This window comes from Sinocyclocheilus grahami, unplaced genomic scaffold, assembly GCF_001515645.1.
Source record: "Sinocyclocheilus grahami isolate Dianchi unplaced genomic scaffold, SAMN03320097.WGS_v1.1 scaffold218.1, whole genome shotgun sequence".
NCBI classification, from domain to species: Eukaryota; Metazoa; Chordata; class Actinopteri; order Cypriniformes; family Cyprinidae; genus Sinocyclocheilus; species Sinocyclocheilus grahami.
The window spans coordinates 531,316-538,720 of NW_015505397.1; the positions used below are offsets into that span (position 1 = coordinate 531,316).

Here is a 7,405-nt window from a genome sequence, read left to right on the forward strand (position 1 = left end):
ACCCTTATTGTCTTTGTTCTTACTTGTCTTTGTATTTGTTGTTCTATTGCATAATAATAAAAAAAAATAAAAAAAACGACATCTTCTTTCTCGTTACGGTTAAACGACATAATTATCTGGTTAAAATTACATTTTTTATTTTATTTTTACAAAATATTTTATTTTATTCAGAAATTCTGTGTTATGAGTTTTATTTTTCTGGATTTATGGTTTAATACAAATGTATTATTAAAAGTGGTAATCAAATGAAAGCATGAAACATGAACAGTTTAATTAATCTTTTAAAATGTAGTCAAATTAAAATTCTACAGTTCCTTTTATATATTTTTTTGCCCAAATAGTTTAAATGAAAAAAAGAAGTAAAAAATGTCTTTAAAAATAAAGTTTTAATTTTATTATTATGACTTTTATAATTTCAGTCTACTGTACAATAGTAATGTATTTCTGTCACAATTTTGTCAAGTTAAACCAAACTTTTATTTTGACGGGTTGTTGTGAGGTTTCTGTGTGTATACGTATATGCTATGAAGATGTTTAATCAAACCAGCTGTTTAATTTAAGATTCTCAGCATATATAGTTGTAATAATATATAAACAATATAATATAATATTTTTGTCAGGTGCACTCACTCTCATAATATATTTGAACCTACTCTATAGGTACCCCCCCCCCCCCCCCCCCCCCCACCCCCCCCCCCCCCTCCCGTCCAGCATACTCAGTGAAGATATTTCTCCAAATTGGTTCATTAGAGATTATTCCTGAATAACGTCCTTGAGTAATTAGTCTTCATTGATATTTGTTGTCACACTGTCTTAATGTCTGTTTTGTTTTATTGAAAGATCTTATGGTTTCATTATGTGAATGGAGACTTTATCATACTGGGAATATGATTTTTGGGATAAAGAGAAGAAAAGACACGTTTAACAAATCTCTGGATTTGTCGTAGTGACATCAAAGATATCTGAAATATATTCAGATTTGTGTCTGAGCTACATGTAAACTAGGCCTAGATATTCACAAGCTGAAAAATATTCCTGCATGGTTACTGTCTGCCAAATTATCTTATTACTTTTGGATGGACAGCAATTCTCATTACAAACCTTTCCCCCCACGATTTCTGTACTTCATTGTGTGTTCTGGTGTTGTAGTTCTTGGCCAGAAAAAGCTGCAAAGATGACTGTGGAGAAAGCTAATGTGCAAAAACTTTTTGTACATTAATTGTACCTCTAATAGGGGTATCAAACCTTATACTCCATACTTATACTTTTCCTTTCTTTTTGACCAGTCATTGTTTTTATATACACCCCATTCTCTTTCCTCTTCACATCTTCCCATAACTCCCCTCCTCCTGTATTTCCTCAGGTCAGGAATCTGAGTTACTGAATTACTCTGAGTTTTTGCCTTAATTATTTCATGATATTTTGATAACAAACCAGGATGATGGATAACCTGCTGAAAGTGTCTGTGCTGATTATGTGTGTGTGCAGGTTCTGCTGCTTGATAAAGGCAGTGATAAATGTACTTAATGTATAGTTGGTCAGACGACTAAATGAGTCAAAAGACAGACAGATATGAAGGAAATATTAAACCATGTTGAAGTAGACATCAATATGACAAAACAACATAAAAAAAGAAGCAGCCAATCAACAGTAACTCATATGAAGAAAATCTCAAATAGCACATACCATTTATTCTCTCATTTCATTTTGTATTTCTGAGTCCACTTCTGGTTTGCATTTCTTCTGTAAATTTCAGATTCATGCACATGCAATCAGACTTTTTAAATATTCCCATGCCACAATATTTTTGAGAGAAAACAAGAAAAACTATTTTCACATAGAAAACGTTGATTCATTGACCCTCAGGTGAATCTCCCTTTAAACCTGAAGATGAAAACAAGACCAGGTCACATTTTACCCCAGAAGGAAGGAAGAAATATATAATAATACATTTGCTCAAAGAAAATGAGGCCTTATTCTCTGTAACATTATTTTCATGACAATTAAGCACATTTAACCCTCATTTTCATGACGTTAATGCATAAGTTATGTGTTTATGGTCTCTTTTTGTCCTTTTTAGGCATTCTTTGTTGTATCAAAAACAGCTCTGTGTTTCATGGAAATAAAAACAGCATTTGCATTTGAAACAGCATGAAAGTGAGTAAAAATTGCATTCATATTTCTAATACTACTTGCTACTAATATTGCATTAATATAATCTCTGAAGTAACTTTCAAACTAACTTGTATTTCTACATGCATGACGTTTTGTGAGATTCACCCAGTAACTGAACAGATTTCTTACTGCTTCTATACATAATCTTGATACTTCTCATAGCCACCAGGGGGCATCAGAAGAAAAGCAATACATTTCATTTGCACACTGCTTTCTGTGTGTATTTTTTTTAGTTAAAGGGTCTTAACACTTGAGGTCCCTGTGGGCTGCTGGCAGATCTGAATTCAATCTGAACAGGTATTGAGTTCATCACACGTCCAAGCCAGGGAATAGTGTAGTTTGTGTAGTGTTGAAAATACCTGACAGAAGAGAAGCTGCATGAATTGCATTGACCTGCTATAGAAACAGACTACCTGTTCTGTAAATGCTGTTTTTGGATATCAAAAGCTCATATAAATTACACTAGATTCTGATTATGTCACCTGCATGTCGATTGTTAGTCACTTTTAAGGAGATAGACATAGTGTTGAATCTTATGAAAATTGCCTACTGGGAGAACAAAAAAGAGGTTACATAACCTTCCTTTGGATCAAATTAAATTTTTAAAGGAATAGTTCAACCAAACAAAAAAATTCAAATTCAGATATATAGCATACATTAGCAAATAACAACTTAAATTTCAGTCTTTTTCTCACACCGAGCTGTGGTCTGGTTTCAGAAGACTTGGAGTATAGAGTTTTTTTAGACAGATGTTGTCGCTTAAATATTTTTGTATCATAAAGAGCTCTCTTCCCCATGGGAATAAAATTCCCACCATATGGGAATGGCGTAAGGGTGAGTACAAATAACAGATTTAAAAAAAAGCAATACTAATAATTCACTGGCCCTCAGGTAAACATCTCTTTAAACCTGCAGTAAAGTGAATCTCATGATAACATATCCAGGTTTAAGCACATTTAACCCCAATTCTCGTGACTAATGCATTCAAATGTATTAATTTTTTTATTTTCATTATTCTTAATGATTATAATTAGTGTAATTCTGTTATTAGTTTGATAATTATTAAATGGTACAACAGTATTAAAATGCAGCAGTTGAATAGTAGGCTTAATTTTCTTCATGCAATATATTTATATACAGTGGGTATGGAAAGTATTCAGACCCCCTTAAATTTTTCACTCTTTGTTATATTGCAGCCATTTGCTAAAATCATTTAAGTAATTTTTTTTTCCTCATTAATGTACACACAGCACCCCATATTGACAGAAAAACACAGAATTGTTGACATTTTTGCAGATTTATTAAAAAAGAAAAACTGAAATATCACATGGTCCTAAATATTCAGACCCTTTGCTCAGTATTTAGTAGAAGCACCCTTTTGATCGAATACAGCCATGAGTCTTTTTGGGAAAGAGGCAACAAGTTTTTCACACCTGGATTTGGGAATCCTCTGCCATTCCTCCTTGCAGAGCCTCTCCAGTTCTGTCAGGTTGGATGGTAAACATTGGTGGACAGCCATTTTTAGGTCTCTCCAGAGATGCTCAATTGGGTTTAAGTCAGGGCTCTGGCTGGGCCATTCAAGAACAGTCACAGAGTTGTTGTGAAGCCACTCCTTCGTTATTTTAGCTGTGTGCTTAGGGTCATTGTCTTGTTGGAAGATAAACCTTCGGCCCAGTCTGAGGTCCTGAGCACTCTGGAGAAAGTTTTCGTCCAGGATAACCCTGTACTTGGCCGCATTCATCTTTCCCTCGATTGCAACCAGTCGTCCTGTCCCTGCAGCTGAAAAACACCCCCACAGCATGATGCTGCCACCACCATGCTTCACTGTTGGGACTGTATTGGACAGGTGATGAGCAGTGCCAGCTTTGACATGACTACTGAAACTAAGGTCTGTCTCCAGAATCACACCAAGATTCCTGACTTGATTTTTAGTTGTTAGACCCCTAGAGTCAAGGTATGCATTCACCTTGAGAACTTCATCTTTGTTTCCAAATGCAATGACTTCGGTTTTTTCTTTGTTTAACTGAAGAAAGTTCTCGCACATCCAACTGTTAATTTCATCAACTCTATATAGTATAGAGTTTTTTTAGACAGATGTTGTCGCTTAAATATTTTTGTATCATAAAGAGCTCTCTTCCCCATGGGAATAAAATTCCCACCATATGGGAATGGCATAAGGGTGAGTACAAATAACAGATAAAAAAAAAAAGCAATACTAATAATTCACTGGCCCTCAGGTAAACGTCTCTTTAAACCTGCAGTAAAGTGAATCTCATGATAACATATCCAGGTTTAAGCACATTTAACCGCAATTCTCGTGACTAATGCATTCAAATGTATTTATTTTTTTGTTTTCATTATTCTTAATGATTATAATTAGTGTAATTCTGTTATTAGTTTGATAATTATTAAATGGTACAACAGTATTAAAATGCAGCAGTTGAATAGTAGGCTTCATTTTCTTCATGCAATATATTTATATATATTTGTTAAGTTCAAATTGATGGCTGAAATGTAATGGATGTCCTGCATGAAAATTGCAGGATGATTGGAAGATGCTTGCAGGGAAGGAACTGCTTGTTGCTAAAGGAGGTTCTGATAAACATTTCCATTCACCCTGCCATAGCTGTATAAGACATCCCCTAAATCAAGACACTTCCTCCTCCACCTTTCACTGACTTTCCCCAGTTTGATGACGAGCACAATGTTTCCTGTCAGACCCAAATAAATTAAACTTGCTCTCATCGGTAAAGTGAACTTTGGACCAGTACTCTTCTCTCCACACAACATGCTTCTCAGAAAAGGTGAGTCTGGCCTTATGATTCTTTCTGCTGATGAAAGGCTTTGTCACTGCAGAGTGCACTTTCAGTCTGACTTCTCTTAAACGTGCCGAGACAGATCCTTACCCTGTTCAGCACTGAACTGGTGAGCAATTCCAGCTGCAGTGTTGAACCGATTCCCATTTTGAGACTTTCCACATTATCCTGCCTTCTCTTCCATTTGTCTTACATGGATGACCAGCGTTTTTGTGGGACCTGAATGAATTAGTGTCATTGTAAAGATGCAATATTCTAGAAATCACAGATTTGGAACGAATAACTTCTCTTGCAATTGCTGAAAGGGTCATCCCTTTGGCCTTCATCTGGACAACCTGCTGTCATCGAGGGTTTCAATCACTTTAGAATGGCTCACCATCTTGCAAAGTCAGTGAAAACTGGAAAGTTTGGCCGCCAGTTAAATAGGGTTTGTCAGATAATTAAGGAAATTAGCACCAGATCCAGATTAACACCAATCACTTGGAGGTATCTGAAAGTGTTCTCTAATTTTGATCAGTGTTTTTTTTAAACTGTGCTTCAGAATATATTTAACTAATGAAATATGCTTAAAAACTGCTTTTTACTACTATTAGGATAACTTCAAATAGGACTAAGCAGTGACCTCGAAATTTAGGAAATTGTAGGTTGACCTAGAAAGTTTTGTGAGTGATCCAGAAATCCAGTGACAGATTTCTATGTGCTTCTACAATATCTTATTACTTCTCATGGCCACCAGAGGACATTAAAAGAAAAGCATTTTGCTACAATTAAGTTACAATTAATTGCATTTGTACCTTCTGCTTGTATTTTTAAGTAACACTGTCTTAATACTTGGGTTCCCTGTGGGCTGCTGACAGATATATAAATGTGCACATACAAAGACAATAAAATTCCTTCAATCTCTGCTGTAACAGGTAAACAATCTTGTATTTCTATGGCCTTTTATTCCCATTAGCTATGATGGTAACTAGCACCAGTTGTTTAGTTGCTATCGACTGTCTTTCTGTTGTCGATCTCTTGCAGCAGCACACAAGTTCTTGGCAGAAGCCCCACCCTGTTTGGCAGAGGGGCATGTTCACCCATTGTCCCGTCCTCCATTGTCGCCTTCGGTATTCTCGTCCCTGTTTTACATCCTTGTCCTTTGCAGAGCAGCTTGGCGTAAGCCGACCTGAAGTCTCTATTGAGTGTGGTGTAAAGTACTGGGTTTAGGGCAGAGTTTGCATATCCTAGCCAAAGCACCACAGACTGCACCATCCGTGGCGGGTTGTCTTCGTTACGTATCCCCATTATCGTAAAAAAAGTGAAATACGGGAACCAGCACACCATGAAAGCGCCAAGCACCACTGCTAGCATCACCATGGCTTTGTGTTCGTGCAGGGCGAGCATCATCACTCCTGGTGAAGACAACGAACACTTCTCATAGAAATGATCCGTTTCGCCTGCGTCCTTGCGATGCGAAAAACTCTGTGGTAGCTCCAGCACATGGCCACCAGGGGGAGATAAAACGTTGCAAAGGCGTCGACCACTGCGTATGTTGGATTCAACTCAAACCGCCAGTCTCATGCAGGGTCGACCTGGCAAATATTTTGCACGCTTAAGTCTCTCGTATTCCAGCCTAGGTGGATAGGTACAAATGAAACGCCCACCGAAACCAGCCAGATTGTCGCTAAAACCGCACCAACTCTCCACGGAAGAACTAGCATTGGATAACGCAATGGGGCAGTGACCACAAAGTAGCGGTCCAAGCTGATAGCAAAGAGATTGAGTATGGAGGCAGTGCATAACATGACATCCAGGGAGATGTAGATGTTGCAGAAGTGCGCCCCCAGTGGCCAATCGCCCGTAACTTGGTAAAGGGTGGAAAACGGCAGCACGAGAGCGCCCAGTAGAAAGTCTGTAATCGCTAGTGAGACAATGTAGCAGTTGGTAACGTTACGTAGGCCTCTAGTCGCGTACACATCCAGACAAACCAAAATATTTCCACTGACAGTGAGGAGTATAAGAACGGAGAGTGTCACAGCCAATGCTATCTGAGATGTCATCTTCTGTGTCTGCGGGATTTCTTCACAGTTTTATTGCTAAAAAAAAACACTAGGAGTGCGGGTGTGTTTCTGTTTTTCATATTTTCTGGCTGTGTGAATGTACCTGTAGTTCAATAATGCCAAAATGCAAAGCAATTTTTGTTGGTCGAGATGTTCAAAATGCAATGCAATGTCAAGTTGTGTGATTGTCTTATAGTTTTATTGGTAGATGAACACTAGGAATGCAGGTGTGTTTGTGTGTGTCTATCTTATTTTCTGTTTGTGTGAATGTTCCTGTAGCTCAAGGTGGTGCGTTTAATTTCTGGCAATGCACATGGTTGCATCAGTGAAATGCGTCAATGCAAAATGCAATGCACTTTTTGTAGTTCAAGA

The 7,405-nt window shown here is 37.4% G+C and overlaps 1 pseudogene; it reads right to left on the reverse strand.

Moving 5' to 3' along the window:
* Window positions 1–5,842: 5,842 nt before the first annotated feature.
* LOC107596348 (histamine H2 receptor-like) lies at window positions 5,843–7,033 on the reverse strand (annotated as a pseudogene).
* Between the last annotated feature and the right edge of the window lie 372 nt (window positions 7,034–7,405).